At 45.6% G+C, this 22928-nt stretch overlaps 1 long non-coding RNA gene across 1 annotated transcript in view; it reads right to left on the reverse strand.

The window, feature by feature from the left end:
- Positions 1-652: 652 nt before the first annotated feature.
- Positions 653-22928, reverse strand: part of LOC149128654 (uncharacterized) — a 39175-nt gene continuing 16899 nt past the window's right edge. Inside the window, exon 3 of the long non-coding RNA XR_016222626.1 lies at positions 653-691. This is a non-coding gene — a long non-coding RNA (uncharacterized LOC149128654). The remainder of the gene's footprint in view (positions 692-22928) is intronic.

The following is a 22928-nucleotide window of genomic DNA, read 5'->3' on the forward strand; positions in this document are numbered from 1 at the left end:
CCAACTGGAAACTACTCAAATACCTCCCAAGCACAGAACTGATAATAAAATTCAGTTCTCATGGCAGCACACTATATGGCAATGAGAGTGAAAACACCTTAACTATGTGTTACAGCATGTATGGGTCTCACGTATACAACATTAAGACACAAAGGAGTGCTAGCTGTAATTCTGTTAATATAAACTAAGAATCTAGTCTAAGGTGCTTAAAAGTGAAGGTGGTAGTTGCCTTGACTATCAACGACAAGAACAGGGTATGAAGTGGGGCTTCTGGGGATGCTGGTAACACATTTTGGGAGTGTGGGGAGGGCATCAAACTTTAGACTTATGAATTACATACTCTTGGGTAGTTATGGCACACTTCAATTAGGACATTTAAATATGCCATGAAAATGGGTGTTGATTTAGGCTCCTTCTTGCAGATGCCCTGACGTTGGGCTGGGCCAGGAAAGGGGTTACTCTCGGGGAGACTGATGAGGAATGGAGCCCAGGAGAACACACAAGCGTCCCCAGACAGGGCCTTACTCACAGGGCACATGGACTCTTCTTTTGAGAAGTTCTCCTCACAAACCATCTCCATATAAAGAGCATTTGTCTGAGTCAGTTCTCTGCCCATATAATAACTGACGGAACTGGTTCTCAATGAGACTCACCTGACCCTACTGGAGATTGGAGGGTGGTAAAAGACACACTGCAAACAAATACATAAAGCAGGAGGTCAGTAATGTGTGCTGTGGCTTAGTCAAGTCACCCTGACGTACTCCGTTCTGATTTCTCATGCTGCCTGACTACTCACCAATATCCCTCTCACAGGGTTTTTCTCATAACATCTGAGCATCAAAAACTGCCTTGGTCTCCTATTATCCTTGAAGTTCCTCTCCATTTTCTCAAATATTTCCAACTTCTCATCCAATTCATTTCACTTCTCTGAACAACAGAGCACACCTGTTCTATGCCACAGAGAGGCAAATCTCACCTGTCGCTCCCCGTCTTTGTGGAGGAACGACACAGGACCCTGCGCTGTTCTTTCGTCTGCTTGGCCCTCCCCGGGTTTGCTGTTGGTTCTTCCCGGGTTGGCTACCGTCCCTTCCACCTCCGTGGAAGGGCGGTTCCCCCTGCCACCTTCCCCACTTCCGCGGGGGAGCGGCACACCGCCGGCCGGCTCTCTCGGGGGCTGCACAGGTGTTCCTCAGGTAGATGTTCCCCTTAGATGTTCCTGGTGCATGCCGTCTCTCTCCTCCTTTATAGTCCTCCTCCGCCAATCCTAACTCGGCTGCCCACACGCCGAGTACGCTGCTCTCCTCCAATCAGGAGCAGTTCCTGCAGCTTGTCAAGTTGGTGAGAGGCAGCTGGGTAGAAGCTGTTTTCTTCTCTCCCAGCGCCATGTTGTGGGAGAGCAGATGCATAGAATAAGTCTTAATTCCAGTAACTTAGTCTAGTCCGAGCTGCTCCCCACAGATCCCCCTTTCTTTTTATTTTTTGGCGTTGATACGCGCCTGTCTTCGGTGTCCCGTGGCACACACTCTGCTCTGCTTGCTAGAGTTGCCACAGGTTCTTACAAGTCCTATCAATCAGGCAAACCGAATCCGGGTCCTCTCTTTGCCATGTTGTGAGGAGGTTTTTAGGCGCTGATGCGTGCCTGTCTTCGGTGACCTGCGGCTCATACTCTGGTCGAGCCGCCTGCTGGTGCTTACTGCCTTACTAATCAGGCAGACCGAATCCAAGCCTTCTCATTGCCATATTGTGGGGAGGCCTATTGGTGTTGATTCGTGCCTATCTTCGGTGACCTGCAGCTCATACCCTGGTCGAGCTGCCTGCTGGTGCTTACCGCCTTACTAATCAGGCAGACCGAATCCAAGCTCTCTCATTGCTGTGTTGTGGGGAGGCCTTATTGATGTTAATTCGTGCCTGTCTTCGGTGACCTGCGGCGCATAAGCTGCTAGCCGCCCGCAGGTGCTCATCGCCTCACTAATCAGGCAGACCGAATCCAAGCCTTCTCATTGCGGTATTGTGGGGAGGCCTTACTGATGTTAATTCGTGCCTATCTTCGGTGACCTGCGGCGCATAAGCTGCTAGCCGCCCGCAGGTGCTCACCGCCTCCCTAATCAGGCAGACCGAATCCAAGCTTTCTCATTGCCATGTTGAGGGGAGGCCTTTCTATTTCTCTATTTCTCTATCTCCGGGCATTCCTATTTCTCCCATTTTACTTCTATCTTCCAGCATTCCTATTTCTCTCATTTTACTTCTTTTTTTTTTTATCTTTTATTTAATGAATATAAATTTCCAAAGTACGTCTCATGGGTTACAATGGCTTTCCCCCCCATACCGTCCCTCCCACCCACCACCCTCCCCTTTCCCACTCCCTCTCCCCTTCCATTCACATCAAGATTCATTTTCGATTATCTTAGTATACAGAAGATCAGCTTAGTATACCTTAAGTAAGGATTTCAACAGTTTGTTCCCACACAGAAACATAAAGTGAAAAATAATAGATGATTTTTTTTTAAATGATGATGAAATCAGATCAGACCTATTGTCATGTTTAATCCCAGTGAGAGTCAAGTTGGGAATTGATAGTTTCTTTTCTTTTTTTTTTTTTAACAGAAGATCAGTTTAGTGTACATTAAGTAAAGATTTCAACAGTTTGCACCCCCATAGAAACACAAAGTGAAATATACTGTTTGAGTACTCGTTATAGCATTAAGCCTCAGTGTACAGCACATTAAGGACAGAGATCCTACATGAGGAGTAAGTGCACAGTGACTCCTGTTGTTGACTTTACAAATTGACACTCCTGTTTATGGCATCAGTAATCTCCCTATGCACCAGTCATGAGTTTCCAAGGCTATGGAAGCCCCTTGAGTTCTCCGACTCTTATCTTGTTTAGACAAGGTCATAGTCAAAGTGGAGGTTCTCTCCTCCCTTCAGAGAAAAGCACCTCCCTCTTTGAAGACCTGTTCTTTCCACTGGGATCTCACTCACAGAGATCTTTTTGCCAGAGTGTCTTGGCTTTCCATGCCTGAAATACTCTCATGGGCTTTTCAGCCAGATCCGAGTGCCTTTAGGGCTGATTCTGAGGCCAGAGTGCTATTTAGGACATCTGCCATTCTATGAGTCTGCTGAGTATCTCACTTCCCATGTTGGATCACTCTCCCCTTTATTTATTCTATCGGTTGGTGTCAGCAGATACTAGACTTGTTTATGTGCTCCCTTTGACTCTTAGTCCTTTCATTATGATCAATTGTGAACTGAAATTGATCACTTGGAATAGTGAGATGGCATTGGCACATGCCACCTTGATGGGATTGAATTGGAATCCCCTAGTATGTTTCCAACTCTACCAATTGGGGCAAGTCAGCCCGAGCATGCCCCAAATTATACATCTCTTCCCTCTCTTATTCCCACTTTTATGTTTAACAGGGATCACATTTCAGTTAATTTTAAACACTTAAGAATAACTGTGTGATAATTACAGAATTAAACCAGTCATATTAAGTAGAACAGACAAAAAAAAATACTATGAGGGATAATGTATTAAGTTGTCCATTAGCAGTCAGGGCTATGCTGATCAAGTCACCATTTCTCATAGTGTCCATTTCACTTCAGGAGGTTTCCTTTTTGGTGTTCAGTCAGTTGTCACCGATCAGGGAGAACATATGGTATTTGTCCCTTTGGGACTGGCTTACTTCACTCAGCATGATGTGTTCCAGATTCCTCCATTTTGTTGCAAATGACTGGATTTCGTTGTTTCTTACTGCGGTATAGTATTCTAAAGAATACATATCCCATAATTTCTTTATCCAGTCTACCATTGATGGGCATTTAGGTTGGTTCCAGGTCTTGGCTATTGTGAATTGTGCTGCAATAAACATTAGGGTGCAGACCGCTTTTTTCTTTATCAATTTAAACTCCTTTGGGTAAATTCCAAGGAGTGGGATGGCTGGGTCGAACGGTAGGGTTATATTCAGGTTTCTGAGGAATCTCCAGACTGATTTCCATAGTGGCTTAACCAGTTTGCATTCCCACCAACAGTGGGTTAGTGTCCCTTTTTCCCCACATCCTCGCCAGCATCTGTTGTTGGTAGATTTCTGTATGTGAGCCATTCTAACCGGGGTGAGGTGAAACCTCATTGTGCTTTTGATTTGCATTTCCCTGATTGCTAGTGACCTTGAACATTTTTTCATGTGCCTGTTGGCCATTTGGATTTCCTCTTTTGAAAAATGTCTATTGAAGTCCTTGGCCCATCTCTTAAGTGGGTTGTTGGGTTTTTTTTTTTGTGGAGTTTCTTGATCTCTTTGTAGATTCTGGTTATTAACCCTTTATCTGTTGCATAGTTTGCAAATATTTTTTCCCATTCTGTCGGTTGTCTCTTCACTCTCCTGACTGTTTCTTTTGCAGTAAAGAAACTTCTCAATTTGATGCAATCCCAATAGTTGATTTTGGCTTTGACTGCCTGTGCCTCCCGGGTCTTTTCCAGAAATTCTTTGCCTGTGCCAATATCTTGAAGGGTTTCTCCAATGTTCTCTAGTAACTTGATGGTGTCAGGACGTAGATTTAGGTCTTTAATCCACGTTGAGTGGATTTTTGTGTAAGGTGTAAGGTAGGGGTCTTGCTTCATGCTTCTGCACGTGGAAATCCAGTTTTCCCAGCACCATTTATTGAATAGACTGTCCTTGCTCCAGGAATTAGTTTTAGATCCTTGATCAAATATAAGTTGGCTGTAGATGTTTGGGTTGATTTCTGGTGTTTCAATTCTGTTCCATTGGTCTATCCATCTGTTTCTGTACCAGTACCATGCTGTTTTGATTACAACTGCCCTGTAGTATGTCCTGAAGTCTGGTATTGTGATGCCTCCGGCTATGTTTTTGTTGTACAAGATTGCTTTAGCTATTCGAGGTCTCTTGTGCCTCCATATGAATTTCAGCATCATTTTTTCTAGATCTGCGAAGAATGTCTTTGGTATCTTGATTGGGATTGCATTGAATCTATAAATTGCTTTTGGGAGAATGGACATTTTGATGATGTTGATTCTTCCAATCCATGAGCATGGAAGATTTTTCCATTTTTTGGTATCCTCTTCTATTTCTTTCTTTAAGGTTTTGTAATTTTCATCGTAGAGATCTTTAACGTCCTTGGTTAAGTTTATTCCAAGGTATTTGATTGTTTTTGTAGCTATTGTGAATGGGATTGATCTTAGCAGTTCTTTCTCAGTCATGGCATTACTTGTGTATACAAAGGCTGTTGATTTTTGTGCATTGATTTTATATCCTGCCACTTTGCCAAACTCCTCTATGAGTTCCAATAGTCTCTTAGTAGAGTTCTTTGGATCCTCTAAGTACAGAATCATATCGTCTGCAAAGAGGGATAGTTTGACTTCTTCCTTCTTGATTTGTATTCCTTTGATTTCTTTTTCTTGTCTGATGGCTCTGGCTAAAACTTCCAGAACTATGTTAAATAGCAGTGGTGAGAGTGGGCATCCCTGCCTGGTGCCAGATTTCAGTGGAAATGCTTCCAACTTTTCCCCATTCAATAGGATGCTGGCTGTGGGTTTTTTATAAATTGCTTTGATTATATTGAGGAATGTTCCTTCTATACCCAATTTGCTTAGAGTTTTCATCATGAAAGGGTGTTGAATTTTATCAAATGCTTTCTCTGCATCAATTGAGATAATCATATGGTTTTTCTTCTGCAGTCTGTTAATGTGGTGAATCACATTGATTGATTTGCGAATGTTGAACCATCCCTGCATACCAGGGATGAATCCCACTTGGTCTGGGTGGATGATTTTCCTGATGTGTTGTTGTATTCTGTTGGCCAGAATTTTATTGAGGATTTTTGCATCTATGTTCATCAGGGATATTGGTCTGTAATTTTCTTTCAGTGCTGCATCTTTCTCTGGCTTAGGGATTAAGGTGATGCTGGCTTCATAGAAAGAATTTGGGAGGATTCCCTCTTCTTCGATTGTTCTGAATAGTTTGAGAAGAAATGGGATTAGTTCTTCTTTAAATGTCTGGTAGAATTCAGCAGTGAATCCATCTGGTCCTGGGCTTTTCTTTGTTGGGAGGGCCTTTATTACTGTTTCAATTTCTGTTTCAGTTATGGGTCTATTTAGGTTTTCGATGTCTTCATGGTTCAATTTTGGTAGATTGCATGTGTCCAGGAATCTATCCATTTCTGATAGGTTTTCCTGTTTGCTGGCATACAGGTCCTTGTAGTAATTTCTGATGATTCTTTTTATTTCTGTGGTGTCTGTTGTTACGTTTCCTTTTTCATCTCTGATTTTATTGATTTGGGTCTTTTCTCTTCTTTTTTTAGTTAGTTGGGCCAATGGGGTGTCAATTTTGTTTATTTTTTCAAAAAACCAGCTTCTCGCTTGGCTGATTTTTTGTAATGTTTTTTTGGATTCAATCCTGTTAATTTCTTCTCTGGTTTTAATTATTTCTCTTCTCCTACTAGATTTGGGTTTGGTTTGCTGCAGTTTTTCTAGGTCCTTGAGGTGTGCTGAAAGCTCATTTATTTGGTACCTTTCCAATTTCTTGATATAGGCACCTATTGCTATAAATTTGCCTCTCAATACTGCTTTTGCTGTATCCCATAAGTTTTGATATGTTGTGTTGTTGTCTTCATTTACTTCCAGAAAGTTTTTGATTTCTCTTTTGATTTCTTGAATGACCCAGTGTTCATTCAGGAACATGTTGTTCAGTCTCCATGTGTTTGCATACTTTCTGGGGTTTCCTGAGTTGCTAATTTCCAGCTTCATCCCGCTGTGGTCTGAGAAGCTGCATGGTATGATTCTAATTCTTTTAAATTTGCTGAGATTTGCTTTATGTCCTAGTATGTGATCAATCCTAGAGAAGGTTCCATGCGCTGCTGAGAAGAATGTGAAGTCTGTAGATGTAGGGTTGAAAGTTCTGTAGATATCTGTTAGATCCATTTGGGCAATAGTGTCAATTAAATCTGCTGTTTCCTTGTTGATCTTCTGTCCGGATGATCTGTCTATTTCTGAGAGTGGAGTATTGAAGTCCCCCAGTACTATTGTATTGGAATCTAAATCTCCCTTGAAGTCCCTTAACATATCTTTTAAATAGACCGGTGCCCTGTAATTAGGTGCATATACATTTATAATAGTTACATCTTCCTGTTGAATTGAACCCTTAATCATTATATAGTGTCCCTCTTTGTCTCTCTTAACAGTTTTTGTATTAAAGTTTATTTTGTCTGATATTAATATGGCTACACCTGCTTTTTTTTGGTTTCTGTTGGCATGGAATATCTTTTTCCAACCTTTCACTTTCAGTCTGCATGCCTCTTTGTTAGAGAGATGTGTTTCTTGTAGGCAACAAATAGTTGGGTTGTGTTCTGTGAGCCAGTCAGCTAAACGGTGTCTTTTAACTGAAGAATTCAGACCATTAATGTTCAATGTGACAATTGATACGTAGTGACTTTGCCCTGCCATTTTCCCGGAAATATTTTCTAGTATATGCTTTGAGCTTCCCATGCTCTTTTACTGGTAGGTGTTCTTCCTTTCCCTTCTTTCATATTGATGGCCGTGTTTCTGTGTTTCTGAGTGTAGCACATCTTTAAGTATCTTTTGCAGGGCCGGACGAGTGGCCACAAAGTCTTTCAATTTCTGTTTGCTATGAAAGGTCTTTATTTCACCTTCATTCACAAATGAGAGCTTGGCAGGATATAATATTCTGGGCTGGCAATTTTTCTCTCTTAGCACCTGTGCTATGTCTCGCCATTCCCTCCTAGCTTGTAGGGTTTCTGATGAGAAGTCAGCTGTGAGTCTGATTGGAGATCCTCTGAGAGTAATCTGACGTTTCTCTCTTGCACATTTTAGGATCTTTTCTTTATGTTTCACTGTGGTAAGTTTAATTACCACGTGTCGTGGTGAGGATCTCTTTTGGTCATGTTTATTGGGGGTTCTATGAGCTTCCTGTACTAGGATATCTCTGTCCTTCTCCAAACCTGGAAAGTTCTCTGCTAGTATCTCACTAAAAAGGCCTTCCAATCCTTTCTCTCTCTCCATGCCTTCAGGAACTCCTAGAACTCGAATGTTGGTTTTTTTAATAGTATCCTGTAGATTCCCAACAATATTTTTCAGGTTTCTAATTTCCTCTTCTTTTCTTTGGTTTGACTGTATGTTTTCCTGTGCTCTATCTTCTAAGTCCGATATTCTCTCTTCTGCTTCACCCATTCTGTTTTTAAGGCTTTCTAATGTGTTTGTCATTTGATCTATTGAGCTCTTCATTTCATTTTGATTTCTCTTGACTATTACACTTTCCTGTTCTACTAGTTTCTGAGTTTCATTTTGACTCTTCCTTAAAATTTCATTTTCACGAGAAAGATTTTCAATCTTGTCCATTAAGGATTTCTGTAGTTCAAGGATTTGCTTTTGAAAACTTCTAAATGTTCTTATCATAAATTTTTTGAAATCCGTATCTTGCATTTCTTCTATCTCATCATCTTCATACTCTTGGCTTGGGGTGTTTTGCTTATTTGGAGGCATCATAGTGTCATTGTTGATCTTGCTCCCTCTATTTCTGTGTTTGTTACTCGGCATAGTTAATTCTTCTTGCGTCACTGTGCGCTTTTTTTTTCTTTTTTTTTTTTTTATACTGTGTCCGTGTTAAGTGGACTGCCTGCTGTTGGAGGAGCCTTGGAGGCTTGAGATGGGTGGGGCCTGAGAGCTCTGCCTGGTTCTTCCAGGTTAAGGGTGTGCAAAGGTGACACCCTCAGGTTATGCGTGGTAAATCTCTCTCTTTTTATTTATTTATTTATTTTATTTATTCAGGGGGTAAGTAACACTGCAGGGCAGGGCTGTGCAGAATTGATGGAATTTAGCTTCCAGTCTTTGGCTCCTCTGGACTCCCACTGGGTTGCCTAGGCTACTGAATTGTAGTGACTCAGTTCCTTAACTCTCCCCCGCTGATATGTAAATCCAAAGAGGAGGCCTGCTCTTTGTCTCTTGGGAATTCTTCAAGTCTTGCAGGCTTGTAACCTTTGCAAGGTTAGGGGGAAGAGAAACCCCGAAGCTTTTTTTTTTCCTTCTTTCCGGTAGTGAGTTTGCTGCACTTTCCGGCCCCCCTCTAGATTCTGACCCCCGTTTCCCCACCAATGTCTCGGGTTATTGAGCTCACCTCCCCTTCCAGCGCCGATGTGTGGACTCAGAGCCCTGAGCGTCTCAAGTCTCCCCGCTGTTTTCTGTGTGGCGTGCACTGTCCTTGGAGCACTGTCGCGCAGACCCTGGGGCTTCTGCGGCTGGGTCCCGGGACTTTGCTTCCGTGCGGTGGGCGACCTTGTTCTCCCAGTAGGTCGTCCGATTCACGCCTGCTCCATTCAGAAGGGTTTCCCCTGCAATTTTTGTTTGGTTCTATTTTCTGCGGCTACCGTAACTCCCCTTTTATTAAACTAAATTTTCCCGGACTATCGGTGCGCGCCCTCACTATTCCCTCTCTCATTTTACTTCTAAACTTCTGTTTCTCTTATCCCTGCGGCTTCCCGGCGGTGCCCGCCCCGAGGCTGCTTCTCGGCACCTCGCCCCGCGGCAGCTTCACGGCTCTGAGCGGCTTCCCGGAGCCTTGCCCCGCCGGCGGGCTCCCGGCTCTGCACGGCTCGGCTTCACGCGCACGCTCCATGGTCTCCACGCACTTCGCGCCCGCACCACGGCCTCGCGCCAGCCCCACATTCCCTATCTATTCACGCCCCGTGCTCTCTCTGCACGCGGCGGCTTCCGCGAATGTTTCCGCCACCACCGGCATTCAGTCCAAGTTCCCCGGACTAACCTGGCGAATTCCAACCTGGCGGCCCACGTCTCTGCCTCTGGTTCCAGATCTTCGCCTCTTGCTCCCCGGGGTGACTTGAAGAATTCCAAGGTGGCTTATGTCTCCGCCTCGGCCTGCACTCGCGGCTTCATCCTCCCTAACATTTTTCTCTACCCGGTATGTTTCCTTAAGTTTTCTTCCAACAATATTCCTCTCATTTCTCCTGGCTACTCCCCACAGTCCGTATCCGAGTCCAAGCCTCCTCCAGGTTTCACTTTCGCTTTCAATCTCCTAGCTTCCCCGCCATAGTCCGCATCCGAGTCTATGAAAGCTTTCACTTTCGCTTTCAATCCTAACTTCTTTCCCACAGTCCATATCCGAGTCTATGCCTAGGCTTTCAATAGCTTCTTCCGGCACCTTTTCCGTCCAGCTTTTCCCTAGGCTGTTTGCTAGTCTCTCTCTCCGGTATTTTCCCATTTCTTCCTGTTTCTTCCCTCCTAAGTTTCCTATCCAAGTCACGGCACCATTATGTCGCTCCCCCTCTTCGTGGAGGAACGACACTAAGCCCTGCCTAGGCTTCATATCCGAGTCACGGCACCATTATGTCGCTCCCCCTCTTCGTGGAGGAACGACACTAAACCCTGCCTAGGCTTCATATCCGAGTCACGGCACCATTATGTCGCTCCCCCTCTTCGCGGAGGAGCGACACTAAACCCTGCCTAGGCTTCATGTCCGAGTCACGGCACCATTATGTCACTCCCCGTCTTCGTGAGGGAACGACACTAAACCCTGCCTAGGCTTCCTATCTGAGTCACGGCACCATTATGTCGCTCCCCCTCTTCATGGAGGAATGACACTAAACCCTGCCTAGGCTTCATGTCCGAGTCACGGCACCATTATGTCGCTCCCCGTCTTCGTGGAGGAACGACACAGGACCCTGCGCTGTTCTTTCGTCTGCTCGGCCCTCCCCAGGTTTGCTGTTGGTTCTTCCCGGGTTGGCTACCGTCCCTTCCACCTCCGTGGAAGGGCGGTTCCCCCTGCCACCTTCCCCACTTCCGCGGGGGAGCGGCACACCGCCGGCCGGCTCTCTCGGGGGCTGCACAGGTGTTCCTCAGGTAGATGTTCCCCTTAGATGTTCCTGGTGCATGCCGTCTCTCTCCTCCTTTATAGTCCTCCTCCGCCAATCCTAACTCGGCTGCCCACACGCCGAGTACGCTGCTCTCCTCCAATCAGGAGCAGTTCCTGCAGCTTGTCAAGTTGGTGAGAGGCAGCTGGGTAGAAGCTGTTTTCTTCTCTCCCAGCGCCATGTTGTGGGAGAGCAGATGCATAGAATAAGTCTTAATTCCAGTAACTTAGTCTAGTCCGAGCTGCTCCCCACATCACCATCACATGGGGCTTAGCAACCATTCACTGACCTGCTCACCCTTTCATAAATCACCCTATTCACTTTCCATACATCACTTTCTTCCATTCTTCATCTACCCTTCTACCCACATTTGCACAGCCAACAGCTAGCACACCTATTGTCCTTCACATCCCCATTCATTCACTAATGCTTCCATTTACCCATGCATCCCATCTTTCAGTAATCTCTCCGTTACTCAGCCATCAATCTCCCCACCTATCAATACATCCAGCCTAACTACCCATCTATCCACTCACCCATCCTTTTATCCATGCATCTGCCCACAGAATCTTCATCCATCCAACCATGCATCTACCTTCTCTTCCATTGCTCCACCTCTCCACTCAATCAATCATCTATTCACTCTTCCATTGATCTGTGCACAGCCAGGTATCTCTTGGACACTAATGATAGAAGGGGACATTTGTTGGTCACAGCATGTAAACAAGCTGAATTATATTAGATCTATTATGAAGAACAACGACATGGAGATGTGATAGTAGGGATGAGGGATGACCTACTTGAGCTCACAGTGTGAAGTAAAATTCCTCAGCAGAAGATCTGAATCCTAAATGTAAAGAAGAAACTCTGCAAAGACGGGAGGACAGGATAAGCTAGGCCCATGAAACAACATAGCTAAAGACCCCGAGATGGGGAAGGCCTTGGCACACTAAAGAAACAAGACCTGTGTGACAGGGATGGCGTGAGGGATGTGGCAGGAGATGAGGCAGAGGTATCAGGAAGCCAACACTATGCAAGGCTTAAAGCCAAAGTAGGAAATTTCAATTTTATCCTGAGCACAAGCCAAAAAGCAACGGTGAGGAATGAACAGGAAAGTGCAATGACATGTTTTAAAGTAACATTCTGATAGTTGTTTGGAGAGTTAAGTAGAGACACAAGAGGCTGGATGCTAGGAGACCAGGTCAGGGACTACAGGACAGAAATAATGGTCTATCCTGCAAAGGAGGTAGCAGCACAGTGGAGTAACTACATGGTTTCACAGTCCTGAGTGAGGACTGGGATAGGTAAACAAGTATGATCACTAGGGATCACTTTCCCCACAAGGAGGAACCAGTGGCAGAGAGAGGTTCACACTGGTAGCTGTTTGTCATCTGATTAGGGAGTGATTCTAATTATCAGGCTAGGGCCCAGGATCTAGGCAGAGCCCCAGTCAATGAAGACAAGTTCAGTCCAACAGACCTGCACCATCTCTGCTGAGAAAGCCTGTAGCAAATTATGACTCTGCAGTTACCAGATATGTTGAAGATATGAAGATACAGAAAACCTAACTTCCATATTGAAGCATAAAGTATTTTCAACACTGATAAACTTTTGCCAATAACCAAGATGGAAACTGAATCCTTAATAAAGACCCTCCCAACAAGAAAAGCCCAGGACCAGATGGTTTCCCTGCTGAATTCTACCAGACATTTAAAGGACTAACTCCAATTCTTTACAAGCTGATCAAAACAATGGGAAGGAGGAGAGAACTTCTACTTTGTTTATGGCCTTGTCTAAATACTGATGGAGTTTGTGGAATCAAAAGGCTTCCATAGTCTAGGCAGCTCATGTCAATAGCCTCAGGTAATCACTGATGTTATATATAAGAGGACTAATTGTTAGATTAACAACAGGGGTCACTGTGCACTCCTCATGCAGGACCTCTATCCTCAATGAGTTATATTATAAGAGTTAACTGTAGCCGGCTCCGCGGCTCACTAGGTTAATCCTCAGCCTTGTGGCGCCGGCACACCGGGTTCTAGTCCCAGTCAGGGCGCCGGATTCTGTCCCGGTTGCCCCTCTTCCAGGCCAGCTCTCTGCTGTGGCCTGGGAGGGCAGTGGAGGATGGCCCAAGTGCTTGGGCCCTGCACCCCATGGGAGACCAGGATAAGCACCTGGCTCCTGCCTTCGGATAGGCGTGGTATGCAGGCTGCAGTGCACCGGCCGCGGCGGCCATTGGAGGGTGAACCAACGGCAAAGGAAAACCTTTCTCTCTGTCTCTCTCTCTCACTGTCCACTCTGCCTGTCAAAAAAAATAAAAATAAAAATAAAAAAATAGTTAACTGTAAAACTTGTTCTCAAAGATTTATTTCATTTTAGTATATTAAGTGGAAGATATGAAGAACAGGCCTTCTCTGAGAATGGGAGAGGGAGAAGGAGGAGGGGTGGAAGAGTGAATGGGAGGGTAGGTATGGTGGGAAGAATCACTATATTCCTAAATTTGTACTTATGAAATGAATGAAGTTTGTATTCCTTAAATAAAAGGTTTCTTTGGGGGAAAACAAGAAAGACAGAGTGCTTCCATCCACAGGTTCACTCCTAAAATACCTGAGATAATCAGGGTGCTGGGCCAGATCAAAGACAGCATTCCAGAATACGACTGTGGTCTCCAACACAGGCGACAGGAATCAAGGTACATAGGTCATCACCTGCTGCCTCCCAGGCACATTAGCAGGAAGATGGATCTGAAGCACAGTGTAGCCAGAACTCAAATAAGCTCCAACATGGGATGTGGGCATCCCATGTTGCAGCTTAACCGGCTACGCCAGAAAACCCTCACCTGTGTTCCTATTAAAGTAAGGAAGGCAAGTGGTAGAGTTAGGAAGGCTATTGTTCTATATGAGGACATGAGTCCTGATCATGAGACACATGTGCACTGTGCCTTGCTGTGTCATTAACTGAGGCCTGTGTGGGTCCTAGTCAGGGATGTGTTCCAGTACACATCGTCCCACCTCCCTGACTCATGCCTGCTCCTGCTTGGGCCTTCACAATCCATTACTGGGAGCTTAAAGAAGATGAATCCTGGCTGGTGCCATGGCTCACTAGGCTAATCCTCCGCCTGTGGTGCCGGTACCCCGGGTTCTAGTCCGGGTTGGGGTGCCAGTTCTGTCCCAGTTGCTCCTCTTCCAGTCCAGCTCTCTGCTGTGGCCCGGGAAGGCAGTGGAGGATGGCCCAGGTCCCTGGGCCCTACACCCACATGGGAGACCAGGAGGAGGCACCTGGCTCCTGGCTTCGGATCGGTGCAGCGCACCGGCTGCAATGCACCGGCCGTAGCAGCCACTTGGGGGGTGAACCAACAGAAAAAGGAAGACCTTTCTCTCTGTCTCTCTCTCACTGTCCACTCTGCCTATCAAAAAAAAAAAAAAAAGATGAATCCCAGACAGGGACAGAGGGCAGAGATTTCAGCTTAGTAGTCCAGCACCTGAGCTCAGGAAGCAGTGTGGGTTTGTGCATTGTGACTGACTCTAAGGAATTACAGCCCAGTGCTGCAGTGACCCAGAGGGAGCCCACCACACTACTGGAGGAGGGCCTGTAGTCTGCCATGCAGGAATGGCAGCATGAGAGCAACTTTGACCTGATGATCTTCTGAGATGGCAGAAAAATGAGTCAGGGGACCAGGACTTGGGGCTGTGTGCTGGAATATGAATAGAAAGGTTGGGCCTGATGGGTTGGACTTGTGAGTGCACAAGTGAGCCATTTCCTGACAGGCCCTCCATGGGCCCTGCTCTCCCAGGATGGTGACCCTGCTGCCTGGGAGAGTTCTATGCACTCTCCTCCCCATGAGCTCCTCCCTCATCTATGTCTGAGGCTACCTATGCTTTGATGTTCAGTGTTGAGGAGGAGCAACCAGGGCAGCTGTTTGGGTGTCCTCTTACCATGGGGACTCTGCACATGGAACAACCTCCATCAGTGCTTCAGCTTCACTCCCTGGAGCTAGAAGCTACTGAAAGACATGTTCTGAAATAGTGAAATGCTATCCCAGAAGGTGCTGGGCACCAGAGCTTATTCACAGGGAACTGGTGTCTCAGACACCTTGGGGCCTTGTCTCTGTCTTTCTGCCAGTTGATGAAATCTGCTGTTTAAACAGACAGTACTCAGAGGAAATGCCCTACCTCTCAGCTAGGCCTCCTCATTCTGCCTGCCCCTGTACTCTCACCTCCTGGTCCTCCTACAAGGATCACAATCTCAGCCTCAGGATCCTTGATTCTGAACTAGGACACAAAAGTAGTTTGTGATAAATGCCCTACAGTCTGGAGTCAGCTCTTATTGTGGGCTGGGTAGGGGCAGACAAGGCATGGAAGGAGGTCAAATTTGCGTAGCTTTTGTCTGCTGGGCCGGTAGGGAATCAGAGATACACATCACATGCCATTTGAATGTAAGTCAGAAGGACTGTTCCCGGAAAGTCTGTCCCTCCTGGAACTCGACCAGAGTTGGGCCTGGCTGACTCCAAGGTAACCTTTCCATATCTCTGACATCAGATGCTGTGAGACCCTTTGTCAGGACTGGGCTGCTTACATATGGTCTGTGTCCCCCTCTCAAATTCATGGAGTTAGAGGCAGAGGAGGGGATCCAGATTCACAAGTGGGGTGGATGAAGGGAAAATCATCCCAGCTTCCCCCAGCCCCACCATCATTGGTTTCTCAAGGGCTCTAAACCCCTGCTGTTCCTTAGCAGCCAGCTATAGTCTCCCTTGCCCCAACACAGCCCATTGGCAGAGGCAAAACCAACCCCAGGAGGCCATCTCATCTGAGCCTTTTCTTTAAGAGCAGTATTTGCTATTTTGGGCAGAATGTCCAACTGACATCCCAGGGTCCTGTTTGTTTGAGTTATGACCTGGAGATTTATCAGGCCACATTCATAGTGCCTCTCACTCCTTACCTATCCAGGTCCCCAAAACAGCCTGACCAGGATGTGGGGTCCAGGGGAGAGAACACGGAACATCGGTGACTGTCTTAGATGTTCCAGCTCTGCCCCCTCTCCTCTCCTGGGTGCTGTTGTCAGGTTCTTCTGGCTCAACCTGACCACCTCATGTCCCCAACAACTGTCCACCCCAGTGTGGCTGGCAAAGAACTGGAGCCCCTGTACTCACACCATATTCCACACCCATAGTGTGATCCCTCGGGAAGGCCAAATTAAAGGCCCTGCCTGCCTGTCCTATGTCACCCAGACACCAGGGGACACAGGACGAGGCACCGAAGGAGATGCCACCAGAGGCTGTGAAGGAGTACATGGAAATCATGGACACACTGTGGGAGCCAACACCCCTGGCCTTGGGGCAGCTCGGTGGACACCCAGAAGAGGACAGATTCAAGGGTCTCCAAGAGAACGAGGGGACATACCCAGACCCAGAGGTCATGTTCTACATTGACAATCTATGTTCCCAGGAGGATTTTGTCACCAAGGTGGGCCAGGCTGCAGCACTGGGAAGAAAGAACTGAAAAATGATCCTGCCAGGCCCTTGAAACAAACTCAAGTTCTTCACCACTGCCTTTGTGTGAGGAGTGAGCGAGTGAGGGAGTGAGGGAGTGAAGCTGACTGCCCACTGAGTGAACAGTGCCCCAGAGTGAACAGTGATGGGGTCATCAGTGCTTTCTGCTTCACCTCAAGTTCCCATCATCTCAGGTGCTTCATGTAAGGACAATCCTTCCTTCTGTTCCAGGCGGAGGCCATCATTCACCCCAGATTCCTGGAAGAACTGCTTTCCCCAGATCCACAGCTGGACCTCACGGCCCTGTCCAAGGAGCTGGAGAAGGAGGAAGGGCTGACTGCTGGCCAGGTAAAGACAGAAGGTGGTCAGCAGGTAGAGCAGGGACAGCATGTAGACGGGGTGGGAGGGGCACCAGGAAACCAGGGGTGGGGGCAGCACATAGACAGGGCAGGGAGGGGCACCAGGAAACCAGGGGTAGGGGCAGCATGCAGACAGGGTAGGGAGGTACACCTAGGTAGACTGGTAGTGGAAGGAGGAACCCCAGAATGGCAGACCCACATCATTTTGTCTCCCCCTGTCGCTCCCCCTCTTCGCGGAGGAACGACACAGGACCCTGCGCTGTTCTTTTGTCTGCTCGGCCCTCCCCGGGTTTGCTGCTGGTTCTTCCCGGGTTGGCTACCGTCCCTTCCACCTCCGTGGAAGGGCGGTTCCCCCTGCCACTTTCCCCACTTCCGCGGGGGAGCGGCACAGCGCCGGACGGCTCTCTCGGGGGCTGCTCAGGTGTTATTCGGATAGATGTTCCTTGTGCATGTTGTCGCTCTCCTCCTTTATAGTCCTCTTCCACCAATCCCAACTCTGCTACCCACACGCTGAGTACGCTGCTCTCCTGCAATCAGGAGCAGGTCCTGCTGTTTATTGGTTGAACTGGAGGCAGCTGTGTAGAAGCTGTTTCCTCCTCTCCCAGCGCCATATTGTGGGAGAGCAGATGCATAGAATAAGTCTTAATTCCAGTAACTTAGTCTAGTCCGAGTTGCTCCCCACACCCCCTACACTGATGGGGAAGAATGGCTTCTTGAGGAGCTGCTTCAGGTAGGGGTACAGGTGCATACATGTGTTAAGGAGACAGAAGAGTCAGGGACAGCTGAGGGTGCAAAGCTGGAATGAGGCCCAGCAGGGTGACAATGCAGCCACCATCACCCTCTGTGAAACAAGCCCAGTGATTCTGGCCTTCCTGCCTCCTCCTGAATGCCTTACTTTGCACGCCTAACCTCCTTCATACCTGATGCAGCCACTGTTAGCCCGTTTCCTCCTGCAGGTGATGGAGAAGCACTTCTTCCCCTTGAATGGGAATGGGGTTATGGAGGCAAGCCCCAGTTATAGTACACTCCTGTTGAACCCCAGCAATTCTGAATCTGGGCCCCAACAAAATGCAAAGAGTGACAACCAGGGCCCACGCCTTGGGGACAGAGCTGAGTGCTTCTCCCAGTCGATGTCTTCCCAAGTCCTGCAGAGACATGTTGTCCCAGACACCCCCCTGTGCAGGCCTGAGGTTAATGCCGTCTTTAGTGGACATCGGGAGTGTCCCTCACTGGGGGCCACCAAAGATGCCAGGAGTTTCAAAGGAGGACCCTCTGTTGGGGGCCCACACACCTAGATGTGTGGACATCTCCAGTGAGAACAAGGAGGAACTTCCCAGTCTCTCCTTCCTCCTGGCCTCCCAGCACCACCTGCTGCCCTTGGACTTTGCACAGAGCGAGGCCTCTGCTGAAGACCTGCCCTGCCCTGGAGCTGGGAATCCTTGCAGAGCACCAAAACCCCTGTCTACCCACGGAACGGACCTTAGTAGTCCTCCCCAATGTGCTGCGATGTCCATGAAGCGAGCTCTCCAGGGAAGCACAGCCCCTGCAAAGCAGCAGCTCTACCTGAGACCTGGCCTTGGGGCTTCTGCAGGGCAGGCCCAGACTCTGGGCTCTGTTGAACACTCCCAGGCTCAGAAGAGGAAATGTGACCACTTTGACACCAGGAGGAAGAAGAAGCATCAATGAGGACAGTAGGTGGCACAAGGGCTCTGGGGAGAGGTCCCTCTAGGTGCAGCCTAAAGAACACAGACTCTAACTATATCCTGCACCTCAAAGCATCAAACACTTATATTTACCCAGTGCCGAACCTGCTGGTCCTCGGCATGGGAGGAAGAGGGTGGGAGCCCCAGGTGGAGGGACCCAGTGGTTGGGGTGGGGAATCATCACTTTGGGACACCATTTATTTGAATAAAGTGAAGTACACTGGAAATGCTCTCTGATCTGCAGCCCTCTGTCCTGGCTCAGTGGGGTGAGGATGGGGAGGAAGGATGTAGCAATTTTCAAATATATACGGAAATGTAAAAGATATTGAATAGCTAAAACAATTTGAGGGAATTCAAAGAAGGGTGGGCAATATTAAGACTTTGGTATCAATGGAAAAGCACACACAGGTCCAATAAACAGAATCAAGAATGCAGAGACACAAGTACAGCAAACTGACTTTTTATAAAGCAGTATAATTGAAAAGGGATAGGGTTTTTTAGCACAAAAAAATAACAGATATTAGTAGCATATTTCAATGTAAAACTGTGAAACTTTTAGAACATAACATTGGAGGAAGTCTATTGGTTTTAGCACTTGGGAAGGAGTTCTCAGATAGGGTATCCAAAGTACTATGTCTAAAAGACATAATTAATAATTGGATTTGATTAAAACTTAAAAATTGTCCTTTGAGAAAGACTCTGTTGAAAGGAAAAAAAAGGCTGGCGCCGAGGCTCAATAGGCTAATCCTCAACCTTGCGGTGCCGGCACACCGGGTTCTAGTCCCGGTCGGGGCGTTGGATTCTGTCCCAGTTGCCCCTCCTCCAGGCCAGCTCTCTGCTGTGGCCAGGGAGTGCAGTGGAGGATGGCCCAAGTATTTGGGCCCTGCACCCCATAGGAGACCAGGAGAAGCACCTGGCTCCTGGCTTCGGATCAGCGCGGTGCACCAGCCGCAGCGCGGCGGCCACGGCAGCCATTGGAGGGTGAATCAACGGCAATGGAAGACCTTTCTCTCTGTCTCTCTCTCTCACTGTCCATTCTGCCTGTCAAAAATAAAAATAAAAATAAAAATAGAACATGTTGTATAAAAAAATAAAAGAAAGGAAAAAACGAGGAACAGGCTTGGAGAAACTATTTGCAAACCACATTCTGGACAAATCTTTCATCTGTAATATATATAGACCTTTGAAAACTCAACAGCAAAAACAGAAACAATCCAATCAGAAAACAGGCAAATTAACATTGAGACACATTTTACAACAGAGGACAAGGTTTTGGTAAACAGGCCATGGAACAACATTCAACATCACTAACCATCAAATGCAAATTAAGAATACAATGGATATTAGCACATACAATTAGAATAGCTCAAAACCAAATTAGCTACACTAAAAATACTGATAAAGAATCCAGGAATCTGGATTTATCACATATTGCTAGTAATATGATAGAACCACTCTTAAAAAAGTTTTTTTCTGGCAGGGCAAAGTTACCATTTATCAATAGTCACATTGAACGTTAATGGCCTGAACTGTCCAGTTAAAAGACACCGATTGGCTGATTGGCTTAAGGAACGAAACCCATCTATTTGCTGCTTACAAGAAACACATCTTTCCAAAAAGATGCATACAGACTGAAAGTGAAAGGCTGGAAAAAGATATACCATGCCAACAGAAATGAAAAAAGAGCAGGCGTAGCCATCTTAATATCGGACAACATAATCTTTACCACAAAATCTGTTAAGAGAGACAAAGAGGGACACTATATAATGATTAAGGGATCAATTCAACAGGAAGATATAACAATTATCAATGTATATGCACCTAATTACAGGGCACCGGTTTATTTAAAAGATTTGTTAAGGGACTTAAAGGGAGACTTAGACCCCAATACAATAGTACTGGGGGACTTCAATACTCCACTCTCAGAAAGACAGATCAACAGGACAGAAGATCAACAAGGAGATAGTAGATTTAAATGACACTATAGCCCAAATGAATCTAACAGATATCAACAGAACTTTTCATCCTACATATAAAGCATTTACATTCTTCTCAGCAGTACATGGAACCTTCTCTAGGATTGACCACATACTAGGCCATAAAGCAAGTCTCAGCAAATTCAAAAGAATTAGAATCATACCATGCAGCTTCTCAGACCATAAAGGAATGAAGTTGGAAATTAGCAACTCAGGAATCCCTAGAGCATATGCAAACACATGGAGACTGAACAACATGCTCCTGAATGAACAATGGATCATAGAAGATATTAAAAGAGAAATCAAAAATTTTCTGGAAGTAAATAAGGGTAACAGCACAACATACCAAAACTTATGGGACGCAGCAAAAGCAGTGTTAGGAAGAAAGTTTATATCAATAGGTACCTACATCAAGAAATTGGAAAGGCACCAAATAGATGAGCTTTCACTGCATCTCAAGGATCTAGAAAATCTGCAGCAAACCAGACCCAAATCTAGTAGGAGAAGAGAAATAATTAAAATCATAAGAAATCAACAGGATTGAATCCAAAAAAAATTACAAAAAATCAGCCAAACAAGGAGCTGGTTTTTTGAAAAAATAAACAAAATTGACACCCCATTGGCCCAACTAACTAAAAAAAGAAAAGACCAAATTAATAAAATCAGAGATGAAAAAGGAAACGTAACAACAGACACCACAGAAATAAAAAGTATCATCAGAAATTACTACAAGGGTTTGTATGCCAGCAACCAGGGAAACCTATCAGAAGGGGATAGATTCCTGGACACATGCAACCTACCTAAATTGAACCAGGAAGACATAGAAAACCTAAACAGACCCATAACTGAGACAGAAATTGATACAGTAATAAAGCCCTCCCAACAAAGAAAAGCCCAGGACCTGATGGATTCACTGCTTAATTCTACCAGACATTTAAAGAAGAACTAACTCCAATTCTTCTCAAACTATTCAGAACAATCGAAAAAGAGGGAATCCTCCCAAATTCTTTCTATGAAGCCAGCATCACCTTAATTCCTAAGCCGGAAAAAGATGCAGCATTGAAAGAGAATTACAGACCAATATCCCCTGATGAACATAGATGCAAAAATCCTCAATAAAATTCTGGCCAATAGAATGCAACAACATATCAGAAAGATCATCTATCCAGAACAAGTGGTATTTATCCCTGGCATGCAGGGATGGTTCAATGTACGCAAAACAATCAACATGATACACCACATTAACAGACTGCAGAAGAAAAACCAGATGATTATCTCAATAGATGCAGAAAGCATTTGATAAAATACAACACCCGTTCATGATGAAAACTCTAAGCAAACTGGGTATGGAAGGAACATTCCTCAATACAATCAAAACAATTTATGAAAAACCCACGGCCAACATCCTATTGAATGGGGAAAAGTTGGAAGCATTTCCACTGAGATCTGGTACCAGACAGGGATGCCCACTCTCACCACTGCTATTCAATATAGTTCTGGAGGTTCTAGCCAGAGCTATTAGGCAAGAAAAAGAAATTAAAGGCATACAAATTGGGAAGGAAGAACTCAAACTATCCCTCTTTGCAGATGACATGATTCTTTATTTAGGGGATCCAAAGAACTCTACTAAGAGACTATTGGAACTCATAGAAGAGTTTGGCAAAGTAGCAGGATATAAAATCAATGCACAAAAATCAACATCCTTTGTATACACAGGCAATGCCACGGCTGAGGAAGAACTTCTAAGATCAATCCCAAAAACAATCAAATACCTTGAAATAAACTTAACCAAGGACATTAAGGATCTCTATGATGAAAATAACAAAACCTTAAAGAAATAAATAGAAGAGGATACCAAAAAATGGAAAAATCTTCCATGCTCATTGATTGGAAGAATCAATATCATCAAAATGTCCATTCTCCCAAAAGCAATTTACAGATTCAATGCGATACCAATCAAAATACCGAAGACCTTCTTCTCAGACCTGGAAAAAATGATGCTGAAATTCATATGGACACACAGGAGACCTCGAATAGCTAAAGCAATCCTGTACAACAAAAACATAGCCGGAGGCATCACAATACCAGATTTCAGGACATACTACAGGGCAGTTGTAATCAAAACAGCATGGTACTGGTACAGAAACAGATGGATAGACCAATGGAACAGAATTGAAACACCAGAAATCAACCCAAACATCTACAGCCAACTCATATTTGATCAAGGATCCAAAACCAATCCCTGGAGTAAGGACAGTCTATTCTATAAATGGTGCTGGGAAAACTGGATTTCCACATGCAGAAGCATGAAGCAAGACCCCTACCTTACACCTTACACAAAAATCCACTCAACATGGATTAAAGACCTAAATCTACGACCTGACACCATCAAGTTATTAGAGAACATTGGAGAAACCCTTCAAGATATTGGCACAGGCAAAGAGTTTCTGGAAAAGACCCGGGAGGCACAGGCAGTCAAAGCCAAAATCAACTATTGGGATTGCATCAA

Source organism: Oryctolagus cuniculus, chromosome 1, assembly GCF_051225735.1.
Source record: "Oryctolagus cuniculus isolate XC-2025 breed Fujian yellow rabbit chromosome 1, ASM5122573v1, whole genome shotgun sequence".
NCBI lineage: Eukaryota > Metazoa > Chordata > Mammalia > Lagomorpha > Leporidae > Oryctolagus > Oryctolagus cuniculus.